The following is a 19,294-nucleotide window of genomic DNA, read 5'->3' as shown; positions in this document are numbered from 1 at the left end:
AAAAGAATTATCTAAATATTTGTTGTTTACACAGTGTTCATCAGAATCCACAGAGTCTTTTTGTCTAGCAATATGCTTGAGGTCCCATTATGAAGCCTCTCTTTCCACCCTTACAATTTCTGACTTTTGACTACAGTCCTCATATTATGGTCTGTCTGTAGTGAGGCTGTTAATGCCAGCAGAATTCCTCTGGTACAAGTGATTTGAGATAGCAGGCATTGCCTTCGGTGACAGGTTTTCTTCACAAAGAAATGTCCTTACAATGCAATTCCTTTCCTTCTTTCTTTTACCCCTCCCCCCACCCAAAATAAAATCAAAAAATCAAAGTGAAAGTTTAAATTCTGCAGCAAGCGATGAGGCCACCTCAAAATTTATTGCTAACACATTCAGCTGCTCACTAGTTCAATCTGTCTCCTGCAGAACACAATATAATAGGATGAAAATTGCCTCTTAGCTGTTGGCTACCTGAAAATTGCCTCCTTAGCTGATGCTTCATGGAAGCTTCATCAGCTTCCTGTTCTTCAGAAGCTAATTGAAATTCTTTGAGGAAATAAAACCCACTTGAACAGGCAGTAGAATCTCTAATAGGGCATGGCAAGCTATCCCTGTCCCAGAGAGAAGTTATTGACTCTGCCCAGCCTGACTGATAGATAGCAATCATTCTTGGGAAACGATGTTGTACAGAAGGAGTCACAGTCATTGGCAACTGGCTTCTGCTGCTGGCGACACAACTGCAGTGCCAGGGCTGTGCAAGTGTTCGGATCCTTCTGCATGTGCTTTTGTGGGGAACAGGGTTGGAAATGCTTAGCTAAATTTTTAAAAGGCTTCTCCAACTTGGTCATAGTAAACCTTCTTACACAGAATGGTTATTCCACGGAGACAAAGCCAGGGTTGCTACAGAAATTGTACTCAACATCGGAGCCAAATCCTGTTTCTCTGTTTCTTTACGCTGCACGTTCTCACTTTAAATTCACACATTGTCTTTTATGTGCATATATAAGCATTCTTAGGCACACACCTAAACATATAACGAAGAAAGATGTCCTTATTCTGCCTTAGTTTTGCTGGGAGGCAGGAATTAGAGGCTTCTATATAGTGTAGACAGAAAAATTCTTTTAAAAATCTCACGACTGATGTTTTCAGGACTCTTGTACTCTTGACCACATTCTTTCCCTTTAAAGAAGGTCCATACAACTGATTTATAACAATATCCATTCATTGAACTTTGGCACCCTTGGCTATCTTTCCAAAGGACTAGCCCAGCATTTGTCAATCTGGTGCCATTCAGATATTTCAGTCTAAAACTTCCATGTTGGCTAGGGCTGATAGGAGTTGTAGTCTGAAACATCTGGAGAGCATCAGTTGGTGAAGGCTACACAAAGTATTTTCTATCCTGATGAATAGACACAAACCATGGTCGTATACGTCTGCAACAAAACTGCATCACTAGTTTTCATAAATATGATAACGTGTTTTCCTTCTTATTACTGTACAGACAATTTTCTGCCCTTTCTATTGTTATTCATTCCTCTAGACCAGGGATAGTCAAGTCCTGTATATTTGGACCAGGAGGGGAAGCAGTCTAAAGAAGTTATAATGTAAAGGTAAAGGGACCCCTGACCGTTAGGTCCAGTGGTGACTGACTCTGGGGGTGCGGCGCTCATCTCGCTTAACTGGCCGAGGGAGCCAGCGTACAGCTTCTGGGTCATGTGGCCAGCATGACTAAGCCGCTTCTGGCGAACCAGAGCAGTGCACGGAAACACCGTTTACCTTCCTGCTGGAATGGTACCTATTTATCTACTTGCACTTTGACATGCTTTCGAACTGCTAGGTTGGCAGGAGCAGGGACTGAGCAACAGGAGCTCACCCCGTCTTGAAATATGGGGAGGATGCATGCGCAAAAGCTCATACCCCCCAACATTTCTCCAGTCAAAACAGAGACATCCTATATACCCTCCAATGAAAACAGGGACATTCTAAGGAAAAGCAGGACATTCCGCCATTAAATCAGAAACCATGAGGTCTTCTGTAAACAGGACTGTCCCTGGGAAATAGGGACACTTGTAGAGTCTGAAAACTGTTCCCGATGCCTAAATGAAATAATGGATCAGAACATTCCAGTTTTCCAGATAGTAAAAGGTAAAGGGACCCCTGACCATTAGGTCCAGTCGTGACCGACTCTGGGGTTGCAGTGCTCATCTCACTTTATTGGCCAAGGGAGCCGGCATGCAATTTCTGGCTCATGTGGTCAACATGACTAAGCCACTTCTGGCGAACCAGAGCAGCGCACAGAAACGCTGTTTACCTTCCCACCAGAGGGGTACCTATTTATCTACTTGCACTTTGACGTGCTTTCGAACTGCTAGGTTGGCAGGAAGTTTTCCAGATACTGTGTGGTAAACTAGATGTCATGTTACCTCTGTCAAACAACGGGCATGTCCATTTTGGTTGTTCATCCTCAAAGAAACCCCAGCAGCCCCTGGACTATATGCAGAATGCAGAAGCAGTAGCTTCATTCTTTCTCTCCCTGCTATGGCCCTGATTTTTTCTTTTTTTCCAAAGCTGATGTCTGTGTTTGAAGCACCCAAGAATGAGCATCCTGAAGAATGCTTTCGAGCCCAGCCCCCCCCAGAGTTTGGATGACTTTGTTGCATAGCTAGGACGCCACATGAAGCAAGCATCTTCTTCAGAAAGAAGAACATGATTGCATTGTTGAAAGCATGTAGGCCATATGCCTCCACGATGTAGGGTTGCCTCAGTCTCTCCCCCCCCATCAGTTTTCTCCCCCCTAATTAGAGCATGGAAGGCATTTAGAAACGTCAGATTTTCGAATTGTGAGACAAAGTTGCTTTCAAAGTAATTTCCCTTTATTTAGTGTTTGATCCTTGATTTTATATGCCTCTCTCCATCTGGCAGTTGTCACTAAGGCAGATGGCCACCAGCTGGGAGGGCAACATGTGCTTCTCTATCGAATCTGCTGCCAGAGCTGTTCAATAAATGTGATTTGAAGGAATACTTTACTCCTAAATGCAGGGAGTTTTGCTGCTGACTTTTCACCACTTTAAAGGCCAGGTATCCGAACGTTCCTCTCAAACACATGCTCTGGCTTGAACATTATGGTTCTCTTTCAGCACTAAGCCACACAGGGATTTATTTTTGAGTCCTGCCTTGTCTCCTCCGCCCTCCCTCTCTCTGTATTCTATAAGACTACACACTCATCAAGACAAAGGACTTGTTTTGCATCCATACGTCTGCTAGATTGCAATTGCAAATGTACCGAGCTAAACAAATACCAGGACAAGCACCTTTCGTTTGTGTCTTATTTTTTCTTTTAAGCAGCTGCCTCAATATATGCGCCCTTTGTTTTTAAATTAGGCAGCTCAATAAAAGGAAATGGGCTTTCAGATGTGATTGAATATCCATAAATCCTTTTAAAGTTAATGGAAGCTCTAAACTTCTGAAATGTTTGAAAGCAAAGTGACTTTTATCTCAGACTATACATCTGGATGCATGCCTTTCTATTTCCACTAATTTGTCGGCATGATTATGTCGAACTTGGAGATGGCGCTATGCAGCCTCAGGTGAGCTTTATTAAATCCCATTGATTTCAATGGGAGGGGTGAGCGTGGTCTGTTTCACTGAGATGATTTGACCCTGATTTGAAGATAAAACCAAGTAGCATTGTCTCTCACAAAGGGCAAGCATAGCAGTAAAACCAAACCTGAATATGGGCCGGAGAAGCACAGTTGGAGGGTTCCCTGGTCTGGGAAATGGGGTATCACCAAACAGTTGCCAAGAATGCATGAGCAGAAGTAGTAGAGGAGGAGAAGGCACAACAAGGATGGGTGTGTGTGTGTGTGTGTGAAGATGGGCTTATGGGGGAATGCACAAGGCAGGGAATGGGTTAAGCACCCAATTGACACAGGACCCAGCTGCAAATAAAACAGTTTAAATGTGTCGTAAATTGCAATATACAAATGTGACACTAGCTGGCGACAGTGAGCTATGCCAAATTCAGTGTATTTTTCAAAATGTTTTTTTTTTAAAAAAAAGCATTTTCACAGTGGTTTTTTTTATATGTGTATAGATTCCACCACAATCTGTTTTACTGTTACTGGGCCATTAATTGTTGCAGAATTAAGGACATTGCAGAATACATATTGCACAGCCACCAGTTGTAGCTTGGTATTTATTGGGCTCACACATATTCCATCTAAATGGTTAACGATCCATATTATTAACAATGTCCATATTAAATATACAAGTTATGCAGAGCCCTTTGTGTGACCTACTTTTACGACACGGTCTTCTGTGCTGACAAGGATTCCCCATTACTGGTGTAAACAAATTATAGACTGAATACTGCTATAATTTACACCAATTCTGTTACTCTGAATAAAACTAATAGGATTACACTTGCATGTTTTAAAGCTGAATCTGTTTTGTATTGTGGGATAGATTTGTGCCAGTTTTTCAGAGAGCGAGACTAATAGTTTCAGATTAAATTACTCACTGAAAGAGCAAAAAAACCAAAACAAAAACATTAAAAAGGAAGCAAAGAAAAGAGCCCTATAATGCAAATCTCTTCTAATTTTGCTGTTCACTGCTTTATTACAGTACCAACTCTTTTTTTGTATTCTTTTAACCTTCTCTAGATTGAATTGTTGTTTTTGGTGGATAGATATATTTGGAAATGTTGGAATGAGTAGGATTTGTTGTCTACTTAGGGGATAACTTGCACTAGATGCGAACCTTGTAAGTACATTTTTAAAATGTATTGTGCCCCAGTCTCTCCGAAATAGTAGCCTGACGGCTTCTACATTAGAGGCCAACCCCTTATCTCCTCCTAACCCTTTGACATTGCCTCCTTACATTACACTGGAGCTCAGATCGATTTACAGCAGATAAAACAAGAAGACAGAGAGAGGAAACTGCCTGATCAATTGGACCTGCTTACTGTAGCCAAGTGTTTGGAGATGGTTAAACATCTTGCTGTTTGGGGCATCTTCCATGTGCTGGTTATTTTGAGGATTTACAGCAAGTTGCCAAAATAAACATCAGATTGCATTTTGGGATTTGAAGAACAAATAAATCTAACACTTTAATTGGAGATTGTTACAAGGAGGAGATCCTGCTGGTGCCTTTTGAACTGCTAATTGACGGTTTAGGGTGTGTTTAAAACAACCTCCATTGTTTGGAAACTTCTCTGTATGTTTGTGCACAAAGTGAGAGAAGGGTTATGTAGGATAACTGAAGAGCTTTTCAAGTATCAGCACAGTTCATTAAATAAGGAAAGAGGGGAGGGGGGTAGATGTTGTCAAAGTTACAGCCAAGGTTGCAGAGAACCTTAAAATTGCTTTTCTCCACCTTGCGGGCCAGTATGGATGAGCTCTTAAGAGCGTCAAGTTCAGCAGCACCAGTATTTTCCATACTCCTTGCAAAAAACAGGGATCTACCATCAGTTGCCTATGGGAGTGATTCCAGGAGAGAGAGAGGGAAGCAGATGAAGATCACCTCAGGGACAGCTGTATTATCTCTTCCCCACTCACTGCCAAAGGGTGATCTTCCATCAGCCATCATATGGGAAGGATCTTGACGTGTTTTGGGTATGGCAATATTTCTTTTGTATTTTTTAAACTATAAAATTGAATATTACTTATAATCCACCATGGTAGGATTTATACCCTGAAGGGTGTGATAAAAATAACTGCAATAAATAAAAAAATGTGCAACAGGACCATGGCCATCTACTATTTGACATCTACTACATGTATCTTCTGCTGTCCCCACACCAACTGGTCATCTATTCACTGAACATAACTCTTGCAAAGGATATTGTGTCTAGGCCTGAATAGTGCAGTAATTAGCACATGTTATGTCCTGAAAAAACTCTGTATGGTTTGGGGAAGACACACACCAGACTATAATGCACATAGGCTTTATGGAAATCTGGTAGCCTGGAGGTGGGACAGTGAAACCCAACACATATCCTCCAACATTTCTCTGTTGGAAATAGGAATGTCTTATTCCATAATAACAATTGTAGTATTTATACCTTGCCCATCTGACTGGGTTGGTCCAGCCACTCTGGGCCGCTTCCAAAGACTATAAAAACATAATAAAACTATGCAGGGCTGTCTTCAGATGTCTTCTGAAGGTTATATAGTTAGTTATCTCCTTGGCTCGAGGGTCGCATAACTCCATACCCTCCAACATTTCTCCAATGAAAATAGGGACGTCCTAAGGAAAAGTAGGACATTCTGGGATCAAATCAGAAACTGGGATGGCTTCTGTAAATCCAGAGCTGTTCCTGGAAAATGGGGACACTTGGAGGGTTTGCCAGCATGTGGGACAGAGCCACACTCCCATTTCCCCTTACCTATCATGAATTGGGTCCACACATGTAGGGCCAAACTAGAAATGTGTGGTTTTTTTCCAACTAAAATAAATTTGGTCCTCTTTTTCTGATCATTCAGAGCTTTGTGACTATCTAGCTTTGTATGCGTGAGTGAACACACACACACCCTCTCTCTCACACACACACAAACACTAGCAAATCAAAGTGAAGTATCTTCTAAGCATTTTTTAAAAGTTAGTTGGAGCAACAACTTGTTCCCTTGTGCCCCATCTGAGATTGAAGGGTCACGCCAGTCTGTCTCATCTGCATTAAATATGTGTTTGGGTTTCATGAGATCACAAACGAACATCCATTACCCTCTGCTCAGCAGCAAATGCATCAATGTCATGTTTCCCCCTGCTATGCTGTTACTTACTTTGTAACAAATCATGGTCTTTCCACCTTTCAAGTCATCTATTACATTGGGAGAAATCTAAGTATACAAATATTTGTGCCCAATGTCCAGTCAGCTAGAGCAGTTCATTGACAGGCTGTATTTGGATTAGGGCCTCATTAGAGCAATAGCAACGGCCTCCTATCTTCTGTCCTATAGGAAGTGGTGGGCCCTTTAGTTTTCATATTACTTGGCCATTAGGTCAATTTATCTGGCAGATCAATTCAGGAATAGGCCTCAGTTCTTGCATACTCCCCATTCAATGTATTTACTGTCTTTGTATTTCTGTTGTTATTTTTTGTCTTTGGAGGTTGAACAAAGAAATACATTTGCAAGACCAAGGTGACACCCAATCGGTCATGAAGCAAAATCCCAAGGTCAAGCAAAGTCAGTACAGAAACAATGGCCATACATTGAAAGCACATGACTTCCCACAAAGAATTCAACTTTGTTAAGGGTACAGGGAAATGTAGCTCTGTGGGGGGGGGAGACTACAGTTCCCAGGATTCTATGAGGGAAATCATATGCTTTAAATATACACAGCCACTCCCATCTTCTGCAGACTCTCCAAGTATCCCTATTTTCCAGGGACGGTTCTAGATTTAGAAAAGCCATCTTGATTTCTGATTTGATCCTTTAACCTTTTCCTTTTCCTTAGGATGTTCCTATTTTCATTGGAGAAATATTGGAAGGTATGGAATTATGTGACCCCCACCCCAAGTCATGGAGATAAGTAACTATATAATCTGTAGAAGACATCTGAAGGTCGCCCTTTATAAGGAAGGTTTTTTAAAAAATGTTTCTTGTTTTATGTTTTTATATATGTTGGAAACCAAGCGGAGTGGCTGAGGCAACCCAGTCAGATGGGTGGGGTAATAATAATAATAATAATTGAATAGGACGTCCCTATTTTCATCAGGGAAATGTTTGAGGGCTTGCTTCTGTTAGATACTTTAGCATCTGTGAAAACTTTTCAGAAGAGGGAGAACATGGTTTGGCTTAATATACTGCGGCCTTCTCCTTGATTTCTGCTTTTTTTATTTTTTTTATTTTTTGTGCTCTGCTAAGCTCAATGCCGTCCATTCTCCCATTGCCCTTTTATAAAGCTTAAGTACCTCACACATGTTGGGTAGAATCCAACAATGGACTGAGGTGTCGACTGATGTGGTGAAAACCACACTGAGGTGATGGATGTGACTGATGTGGTAATCAGTCATTTGAATGCTCTGATGGATTGTAGGCATGTGGTAAACTCCCCATTGAACCAGGCTGCAGTATGACAGCAGCTATGGGGAGCTGTCTTGATTAGTAATGGGTGAACTCTCCTAGCTCAATTCGGAATTGGTTTGGTATTTATGAGCATTCTTGTGAAACCATATTTTTTTTTGGGGGGGGGGGTTCTCCTCTGTTTCTGAAAGCTCTTTCCTTGAACATGTGAGTCTGATAATGGTACTGCCTTCATGAGCTTTACTCTTTTGCCCCATGAGAGATGTAGTTCTGAGCACCAGGGATAGGAATTCAACACTCGAAAATTCAACAGATGAAGGCGTCCGGTCGTGCTGCAGCAGATGCACCAAGGCATTTATTCTCTCTGTACTCCTCCCAGTGGTCATTCCTCCTCGGGTCACTGCTATGGATCCACAATATGACTGCCTGTCCCAGGCACTGTGGTTTTCTGCAAGGGATTCCCACATCATATCGGGGTTGATGCTGCAAATCTTTACGTCATGTTTGCAGACATCTTTGTGGCACAGAGTTTGTTTGCTAACAGGCCCGTTGCCGAAAGCCAGCTCCCTGTTGAACAGGGGTCAGCAAACTTTTTTAGCAGGGGGCTGGTCCACTGTCCCTCAGACCTTGTGTGGGGCTGGACTATATTTTGAGAAAACAAATGAACAAATTCCTATGCCCCACAAATAACCCAGAGATGCATTTTAAATAAAAGGACACATTCTACTCATGTAAAAACATGCTGATTCCCGGACCATCCACAGACAGAATTTAGAAGGCGATTGGGCCGGATCCGGCCCCCGGGCCTTAGTTTCCCTACCCATGTTGTAGAACATGTCCTTTTTTTATATTATAGTGGTTTGTTTGTTTTTAAGTGTTGGGTTTTGCTTTGTGAATTATCCCAATGATCCTCTTGTACTTATCCTAATGAAAGGTGGCATATAAATGATTTTAACAAAACAGATTTTTTAAAAACCCACACAAGCCATTCACAAATGTTCAAACAGAGGTGAGAGAACTTACCAATGAGAAGACCTCTTGGTGAGGTAATCTGATCATGTCACCCACACTGAGACTTTATTTCATTGAAATTTCATTGAGATATCTTATGCCTGGTCAGCCTGACTGCTTTCCACTCTAAGCTACGGGGACGACGACTCTGGGGAGAAATAGCACCCAGTTTGTAATTCAGCCAAGCATCACAAGGTGCACAGATCCATATTCATAATTACTGACTTCATCAGCATCTCATGTCTTGGTGCAGTTGCTTTCGTAGATCATCGTACTGCGTTCAGTGGTTGTGCCCAACATAATATTACTTAATGCCCATTAAAGTCCTCTAACTGACCCGGCATATAAGAATTCAGCATAAACTAATCCACTCAACGGTTAGCTCAGTTTGTCCTGGACTGCAACATGTGCTTGTGATAGTTAAGGGCATAATCCAGCTAAAATTAAACACTTTTAAGGTACACTAGTTCTATGGGCAAAGTTAAACATGCTTGGCAGTGTAATCCTATGCATGTTTATTTGGGATGAAGTCCCACTGTGTTCAGCTGGCCTTATTTCCAGGCAAGCATGCAAAAGATTTCAGACTAAATTTCTCCAAATCAGTTTGACTTAAAATTGCTTAAAGTATGGCTGTATCCCACACTAATCCTCCACAACCCCTGGTTCCCATTTTAATACAAATATTTGGGCTACAATCCTCTAACTACTTTATGAAAGCAATAGGATTACTTCATATCAAGTAATCTGGAATTTACAGTAGAAAATGTTGCATCTCCTGTCTTTTTTTCCCCCTTTTCCTTTTTTGCTGTTGCCATCTTTAGAACTGATATTAGCAATAAATAAATACATGCTATCTACAGTATATTAGGCTTAATAGCAGCCTTCACTTGCATGCAAATCCAGAAACATTTTAATGCCCATAAAATATTACTTCCAAATATTAGTTCCTAGGATAATGAGATTACAATCTTACACATCTGGTACCAAGCCCTATTGAATTCAGAAAGGCTTACTTTTGGGTAAACCAGTGCAGGACTGTGCTATAAGTGTAGACTATTCACACACTCAAATTCTTTCTTTTAGTTTCAAGAAATAAAGTCCCCAGCACTTTTTGAATCCTAAATTGCACACACAAGTGTATTCCACAAACTCAGCATGTCCGCCATTTTGTTTCAGGGAATTGTATGTACACATATTACTCAGGAACACACAGATAAAAAGCCTTAAGTAAAGTTCATCCTTCCTCCAGGGGGTTGCATGACAGAATGCTAGCCTATTAAAATAGAATAAAATAACTCTACTCCAGTCTCTCTAGAGTGGTTGTTCTGTATCGTGGCTTGCAGGAAAGTTCCAGGGGAAGGGAATTAATTTCAGAAGCAAATTGTCTATTGTGGGTTGCAAGTTTTCTTAAGTCTGCCTCCCAATGGCTGCTAGAACTTTCTGCCTGCTGAGTTTTGAGTGTGTGGCCTTGCTTCAGGCTTTGGGCGGGGTGCGGGGGTGGGGAGCAAACACCAAACCTTAGAATGGAGGAGAAAAGGATTTCATTTTCTCTTAGCACTGGCTTCCTGACTCAAGCAGGATTTAGTTCCCAGATATTAAGCCACATTCTTCAATGCTTGTTTGCTGTAATTATTTGGAAGCAAATTTAAGATGAGTCACCCTGAGCACTTTCAAACCATGCTGGCAAAATGAAGGCTTAAAAGGATGCTCCGAGATTTATTTTTATGAAACAAATTGTAGTTTAATTTGTGGGCTGCTAAGAAGGCAGGTAGGTTGGGAATTGTAGGAAATGGCAACAAAGAAGCAAGGTGTAAGATTAGGTCTAAGCACAGCTCTGATGAGGCTGGTTGAGATGGTTGCTTCATCACACAATGTTTCCCCTAAGGATTGGACAAATATTAAGAGTACATTCCTTCCCTGGACTTGTTGCAATTTTTGTCTGGGGCACGTATCTCCATACTGGGACAGGGGAGCTTTCCCAGACCAATGGCCATAGTTCCTTCTGGGCAACTTTCCAGGGGTGACATGCCAATAGTAGATTCAGCAAGAGAAAAAAATAGTTGGCAAAACAAATGTACTCTTTTTTTAAAAACCTATGTGTTCTTGGCTAGTTACTGCACAAATACATCCATCCTTATCCTCCGTTGAAGCAAACAATAGACATTATCACATACCCTCCAACCATTCCTTTTTCAATGGGACATTCCCAGAATTACAGAAGCCATCTTGGCTTCTGAATTGATCCCAGAATGTCCCAGGGATTAGCCGGCACTTGCAGTGGTGTCACACTCTCGCTCGAGTCAGCTGACTCGTACGGTGCCTCTCTCACACATCCCAATTTTCCTCAGGGGAATGTTACCAAGGACAGATTTCAGCAAGACAGAAGGGCTCAAGGAAGGTGTGATGGGGAGAAATGGTGTGGCTGGGATGGGGTTGTGGTCTGGGAAGCGTCTGAATGGTCAGAGAGGCCTGCATTCTTGTATGCTGACCTTGGGGCAAGAGTTATGCTATGCTCATGTTTTATACAGTGCCCAGCCCCACATGGATGCTGCGGAAAGAATGTAGTTGGTCAACGGAGCCGTGGACTCAAAAAGGTTTAAAAACTCTGGCTTAAGGGCACATCTACATGGATGAGTTTCCAACACCTAGTGTTAGACACCCTAATTCAGTGCCTTTACACCTGCAAAGTTGCACAGGGAGTAGGGTGATCCACAAGGTGTTGGCCATGGATGGAATGGGATTCACCTGGAACAGCATGGGTGGCACAGTCCCAAGTAATATTTTGTTGTGGGGTGGTGATTCTGCCCTCCCTAGCACACACCTTTGTGTCTTGCTTTTATCATTTACAGGACAGTTTGCTTATCAACCAGTGAATTGCTCCTTATCTTAATTTAAGGCAGCGATCACCAATCCTTTGATTTCACAGTAGCCCTTCTGACTTCAGTATGGTTCACTACTTCTCAGCCTGTGATTTGAAAATTGCACCTTAATGCTTTCCCTTTTTTTGTTGTCTGACTATAAAAAGGAAAGCAAGAAGAACCCTGTCTGTTAATGGTGCCTGTTTTTCTAGGTGCCAGCATATGAAATTGCATAAATATTGTGATTAAGCATCTAGGTGAGAGATTTGTTGGACTGATAAAATGCCAGCTGGCTTTGGCATGCAAAAAAGTTATATATTATGAATGTGCATGAAGGTACTAAAAGAGAAATGCTATCTATACTTCTCCTGGCTTCAGAACAAAGGGCACTGGGAGCATGCATTTAGCAGCAGCAGAAGCAGCAGCAGCACCTCCTGCTCACAGAAAACGCAGCCAAGCCACCTTTAGGGTTGTCCTTATTTACCATTTTGTTCCCAGCACCAAAACTCAAGGGGAGGCATCCTAAATCTCCTCCCTTTGGTAGTTTCTCTCATCTCCTGCATTATTCTAGATTACACATAGGGGAGTAATACTTTTGAATGCTCACCTACATATTGCATTGATTGTTTTTAGCTTAAAGTACGGCTTTAAATATGAGGGACGTGAGTGGTGTAGTGGGTTAAACCACAGAGCCTAGGACTTGCTGACCAGAAGGTCAGTGATTCGAATCCCTGCAATGGGGTGAGCTCCTGTTGCTCAGTCCTTTGCTCCTGCTAACCTAGCAGTTCGAAAGCACATCAAAGTGCAAGTAGATAAGCGGCATTTCCGTGCGCTGCTCTGGTTCGCCAGAAGCAGCTTAGTCATGCTGGCCACATGACCCAGAAGCTGTATGCCAGCTCCCTCGGCCAATAAAGCGAAATGAGCGCCGCAACCCCAGAGTCGGCCACGACTGGACCTAATGGTCAGGGGTCCCTTTACCTTTACCTTTATTGCTTTAAATACCTAAATGACTCAGAGGTCATAGCTGATTGTGCCCCAAACACAAACAAATGTGAAACAATAACAACAGCTGGCACATCTATAACCCAGTCTTTTGCTTGATGTGCTGGTTATCTGTTTGCATGGACTTTGTAATGTTAAGCAGCACTCGCAAAATTTGATCCTTACTTTATAACATAAAAGCCAATTCCTAGGGGCCCCTTCAGCCCCTCGATAAAATATTTGTGGGTGCTGCCTCCCAAAGTCGCTCGGTGTTGCCATTCAAATGGTGTGCACACACTGTGTCATTTGATTGATTATGCAGGGTAGGGCTTACCTGCCCCTCCCCCAATATATTCTATAGCACCCCTGCTATAGAATATAAAATGGTCTAGTGCAGTCTCCCAACTCATTCTGCACATGTGGACCAGGAGACAGTTCCCTTTCCGATTCATGCAAAATGTCACGATGGCCATAAACTTAGACGGCTTTTTGTCATGAATTAGACAAATCTGTGTAAAAGGGTTCTATCAGGGAAGCTAGATGTGGGAGTAAACCTCTGAATGGGGATGGGCAATCAGTGAGGGTTCTTGCCTTTGTGCTCTGCTGATAAGTCACAGATCTTTTGGAAAAGAAGAACGTTGATTATCCTTTGGTCTGACCAACCAAGCCCCTTCTAATACTCTTACTTCACAACCAGCATTTTGCTATGGTTCGTAACTTAATACAAGTCCTAACTAGATTAATTTCTGTATGTTTTTTAACCAAAGCTAAATCCTCCGTGTCTGTAGCACAGGGCTGAGTCAGTGTAGAGATCTTTGTAGGACTAGGGGCTTGTGTAGACATGATGTCTCCACCCTTGTCTGGCTCCTGGAGATGAGCAAAAGGAGAGAATCTTTATATCTCTTTTAATTTCTAGGTGAATAGTTCACTTTGACGTAAGCACATTTTAAGTAAAAAAAAAAACCCAGTCTGAAAAGCACACAGGAGAAGAAACACAGCACAAACTGTGCATGCACACACAGAGTGAAACCGATTCAATGCTCCGTTTTTGTCGGTGTCATATTTTTGGCCATGCATTTTGTCCAGCCATGCTCATCCACTCTTGAGGCGAAAAATAAATTAGGCTTGTAAGTACACTTGTATCTCTGTGATTATGATGAACAGTAATTTATGCAACGTTTCCAAGAGATTTTGGCTTTACTGTTTCTTCGTGTAAACTTTGCAGAGAAATCCAGGTTCATTCTGCCTTTCAGTTAATTCTATGATGCGTGCAAAGTCGGCTCCAACTAGCTGGAGTTATTTGGAAAATTAAAGTGTGCTTACACTGACATCCAGCAGAAACACCAGTGTATATGCCCTCCAAACACTGAATATTTCTTGATGTCTTGTTCAGGCTCATTCGTTCACTTGCTGCGTGTTGCATCAGATAAGGAAGCAAGCACCACCTTACAACCCTGATGACATTACCTCAGCTTAAACTCTTTTCCTGTAAATTTTAGCAGCTTTGAGCCAGAGGGCATTTTCGATTTGGGCTGCGTTGTGGGAGCTCTTCTTTGCCCAAATCACATCCCTGATCCAAATCGAGAGGGCTCTCTGGCTGCTTTTTCAGTATCACCTTAAATGCAGGCTTAGTGAGAACCATAGCTACATGTGAAAGTTGTAGACCCTTATCTTCAAACCTGGGTCTCAGCCAACACCTATAAAGTGGGGTGAATTGGAGGCGATTTGCAGCACTGTTGCTCAGCAACATCAGGAGAACCTTTCTCGTGGATGTGTGTAGTATGCAGCATGGCCTTTATGCTACATCAGTTCTCCTGCATGCTGTCCATGTGTTGTTGTTTTTAAGGTTCAGAATTCAATCGAGGGTTGTCAGAGAATTCAGACAAAAACAGAAATGGGAGCAGAAACGGCTGATATTCATCTATTTCTCCCATGTCTGGAACAGAAGTCAATCCAATGAATATTTGTGGCTGTTGTCGCTTTCAGTCCAGAAAAGATACATGATTGATCACATCCCATTTGCATTGTGTTTCCTTTGCATTGAGACAAATGTGGTGGGATAAGATAATGACAATGTGACTTACATATTTAATTATGGTAATTTCTTAAGTTACACATTTTTGCCATGGTGAAATGAATCACGTAGGTTTTGGCAGAAGCTGAACTGCAGCACAACTGAAACAGCACTGCATGTCACGAATACAGAGCAGAATGGAAAATGGTACCTTCTTACATCTCTAATGGCATCCAATCTCCCCCATCCCCTGTTCTTTCCTGCTTTCAGTGAGAGATGCTTTTGTGGCAACTTTGGTTCCAGGAGCCAATTCTAAAGCAGATCAGACCCCTGTAAGACTATAAGAAAGTGGTCTTTCTGACTCCCGCTGGTCTTCTCGTTTAAACTAATACTGTATCTGTTCTCCCAGTTTCTCTAAAGTTTTCTGCCTCTATGAAAGAGGAATTCAGTTTTTCTGCTTCAGGACACTTTGCTTATTATCCGATCATTGCAAATTCAACAAAGGTAGCGCATGTGATTTTCTTCCAGAAAGCTTTCCTCTGGTTTTGTACAGCCTCCCTGGCTGCCTGTGTTTCTTGATCTAAAAAAAAGCTCCTTGGGCAGAATAACCCTCACGATGTCTTCTGAGCAGCCTTAATTGAACTGCAGACACCTGAGAAGGCTGCTGAGTAGAGACCCCCGATGAGATGATTTGCAGAATGAAAGAAAGGGCTCTCACAAACACTTTGAAAGTAAAGTTAAGCACATCACAAACCCTGAACTCCACCTACAAGAACTTTGTGTACGCTTTCTTTCACCTTTGATAATTTTGAGTGCTGGAGAATGGTGTAAAAAGCAATACAGTGGTACCTCGGGTTACATATGCCTCAGGTTACAGACTCCGCTAACCCAGAAATATTACCTCAGGTTAAGAACTTTGCTTCAGGATGAGAACAGAAATTGTGCAGTGGTGGTAACAGGAGGCCCCATTAGCTAAAGTGGTGCTTCAGGTTAAAAACAGTTTCAGGTTAAGAACAGACCTCCAGAACGAATGAAGTTCTTAACCCGAGGTACCACTGTACATTTTTTTGGCGCAGCACAGCTTCAAACTGCTGTTTTGTATGGTAAACATTGGATGTGATTCTGTGCTAGAGTTTGCCCCTTTAAGACGAATAATGCAAGAGCCCCCAAACCAGTCAGTGCTTGCAGGGTGTGTGAAACAGATAGGTTTCTGGAGCGTTGTCAGAAAAAGTGTGGAGCTCGTTCAAATATGCATGCCTGGATTGACTTTGAATAAGATAGCGCACACTCCATTAATTTATGCACTTCTCTCTCACACACCCCTTTATGTCACCCAATTCTCACTCCTACACACTTTTTGCAGCCGTATGTTTTTGAATTACAAATATATATAGTTTGCATTGTTTCTCAAGGGCTGCAAAGGAATAATTGTACAATAAGCGACACAAAGGTGTTGCATGCGCTATGGAGTGCCGTAACCCCGTGGTGGGTTTGTAGGCCAGTAATTCAGCGTGAAGCTTGTTTTGAATCACTGCTTTCAGGCTTGCATTCGTCTGCCACCTTGCTTCCAGCAGCGCAATGTATAAATCTAAATAAATACATTGCAAAGATTAGTGATCCAGTGCCTTATATAAAAAGTACGACATAAGAGACATGTGTTTTCCAGTCGACAGTTCTAATCTCATGGGCACAGGTTATGGCTGTCAGAGAATTGTGTGTAAGATTTAAGTTGGTTTTGGCAACGGGACAAAAAGCTTCATGGTACAGCAAGCTATGCTCTTATGCTAGCCTCCTGAAAGAATATTTGTAAAGGATAGTATATGAGAGACTGGAAATTAGCATGCCAATGCTACATTGAGATTCATGATGGGCAGGTATGTGGTCATCAGAAAAGAGTCTACTTCATAAAGCGTGTGAGTGTCAAAAGGCTCATTCACACTTCCCCTTGTCCCACAATTTTTTTCTGATTTCTAGTTTTTCTTTCAACCCACCACTTTCCCCAGGAAAATACACTGCTTATCGCAGATTTGGAGCAAACGTCAGTCTGCAGAAACCCTGACTGATGTTTGCTCTGATTCAGCAGTAAACAGCGGGTTTTCTCAGGGGAAATGCTGGACCAAAGAAAAACCACTCTGAGCCGAGCCTAGAACTCATAGAACAAATGTAGGTGTGTTGTTGTTGTTTAGTTGTTTAGTCGTGTCCAACTCTTCGTGACTCCATGAACCAGAGCACGCCAGGCACTCCTGTCTTCCACTGCCTCCCGCAGTTTGGTCAAACTCATGCTGTAGCTTCAAGAACACTGTCCAACCATCTCATCCTCTGTCGTCCCCTTCTTCTTGTGCCCTCCATCTTTCCCAACATCAGGGTCTTTTCCAGGGAGTCTTCTCTTCTCATGAGGTGGCCAAAGTATTGGAGCCTCAGCTTCAGGATCTGTCCTTCCAATGAACACTCAGGGCTGATTTCCTTCAGAATGGATAGGTTTCATCTTCTTTCAGCAATCAGCCTTCTTTATGGTCCAGCTTTCACTTTCATACATCACTACTGGGGGGAAATGTAGCTGTAGATGAGTCCTTAGAATCTGTGGATTGGATCCAAAGATATCTTGCATGAATGTGTGTGGGAACCACTTCTGTCAAATTTCTCTGATTCCGTTGGCCTCCTGCACTTCCCAATCCCATCCCAGGAGGTCCATTGACCCTCAGGAGAGGTTTGGAGGAGTAAACTCACATGGTTTCTGGCATGGGGAGATGGGAAGGCCCTGATGTGTCAATGGAATTGTACTCAAGCATCTCTGGTTCCAGCCCCATGTTTCATGGTCATCATAATAGGTACGTTTGGGAAATCAGATCTTCTTGTATGACCTAGTTGACATTCCTGCTTTGCAAGGGATTGGACTAGATGACCCTTGGGAACCGTTCCAATTCTGCAGCTCTTTGATTCTATGAATTCCAGAGTGATCTGACTGGATCTGCACCTGAATGTCTTCGAGAATGCTCCTGTGGATTTTTGGGGTCAAGGAATGTATGGAAATGCAACTCTCATAATTTTGAGAGAAACTGCATTTAAAAATTCACATTTTGAAAGACAATTTTCATTTTTTTCAGTTTGAAGGCAGTAAACCTAGATCTGGGCTGTACCACTCCATACTGTAAATGACATGTTTGTGTCATTCCCCCATCTGTGGAAAATCCATGGAAGGAAAATAAGTGTGGCCCCTTCTTCTTTGGCTATTATAGGAATGCTAAAATCTTCTTTATCCCAGCCTGCTTTGGGGAGATTTTATTGCTCTGTAGTGGTTTTATCTACTGCTGTTGCTGAGGTGGCAGTCAAATATCTTCTACTTGGGAGTAAGGCCCATTTAGCTCAATAGGATTTATGTGTAGGATTGTGCTGTTAATGTTGTACTTCACTTTCTGGTAGTTTATAACCTTCTGCAATCTTATATAAGCTAAGCCTTGGGAAGGTGAGCACTCTAAGAGGGGTAATTAATAATAATAATAATAATAATAATAATAATAATAATAATAATAATATGTGCTCAGATGCTTGTGTGGAACTGAAGCTTGAGATGAACCCTCACCCTCACTGTTCCTACTTTGATGAATGCAACAGCTATTTATAACTGGTCAACATTTCAAACAGAGGCAGAAGAGAAGAGAATGTTATACAGAATTAGAAACAACTAAAACTAGAGAGTTCTAGCATTTTCCCAGGGACAAAAATTCTAAGAAGCTTTCCCCCAACGTTCACATTCTGCATATGGATTGCTCAGGAGACGAGGCAGGCAAGATTAGAAAGGCTAACCACAGAAGCCGATGCAAAGACGTACTTAGTGAACAGTCAACCCTTCGCGACTCATCTAAGCAGACAGAGCATCACTTAATCAAATGTCTCTCCTAGCTTTGAGATTCTTCTGAGGGAGACTGCTAAAAGGCTCACAGAATGCTGGTGGTTTTCCTGAGAGCTCATCATCATGTTTTATTTATGGGTTGGGGAAGAAATGTGGTGTCACTTCAGAGGCTTGTTAGAAGGATAGTTACTGGGAATCTGTAGAAGTGGCAATTTTCTGAGGGATGAGGCCACAAAACCACCTGGTTATGCAGTCTCCTCTGTCTTTGGCTGGTCATTCAGCAGTAGCAACATCATACCCAAAGAGGAACTTTGAAAAGGGAAGTTTTACACAGCCTACACAAGTTCCTTTCACAATTCACATCCAGACTTCCTTCAGAGATCCCACAAGGCCCATTCTGAAGCAGAGGTCACCACACTTTTAACTTAAGGTTACCAGATTTTTTTCAATGAATCCAGGGACACTTTTTCAACTTCAATGGATATTGTATGGGGACTGATTTGTAAATCCAGGGACTATCCCCAGGAAATGGGGACATCTGGTAACCTTATTTTAGCTGGCT

At 42.2% G+C, this 19,294-nt stretch overlaps 1 long non-coding RNA gene across 1 annotated transcript in view; it reads left to right on the top strand.

Moving 5' to 3' along the window:
- Window positions 1-17,067: 17,067 nt before the first annotated feature.
- LOC309368378 overlaps window positions 17,068-19,294 on the top strand; it is a 602,774-nt gene continuing 600,547 nt past the window's right edge. The window contains exon 1 of the long non-coding RNA XR_014167752.1: window positions 17,068-17,092. This is a non-coding gene — a long non-coding RNA (uncharacterized lncRNA). The remainder of the gene's footprint in view (window positions 17,093-19,294) is intronic.

This window comes from Podarcis melisellensis (assembly GCF_964234715.1).
Source record: "Podarcis melisellensis genome assembly, chromosome: 4".
Lineage (NCBI taxonomy): Eukaryota > Metazoa > Chordata > Lepidosauria > Squamata > Lacertidae > Podarcis > Podarcis melisellensis.
The sequence above is the reverse complement of the archived record's forward strand: the minus strand, read 5'-3'. Positions and strand labels throughout refer to the sequence as shown.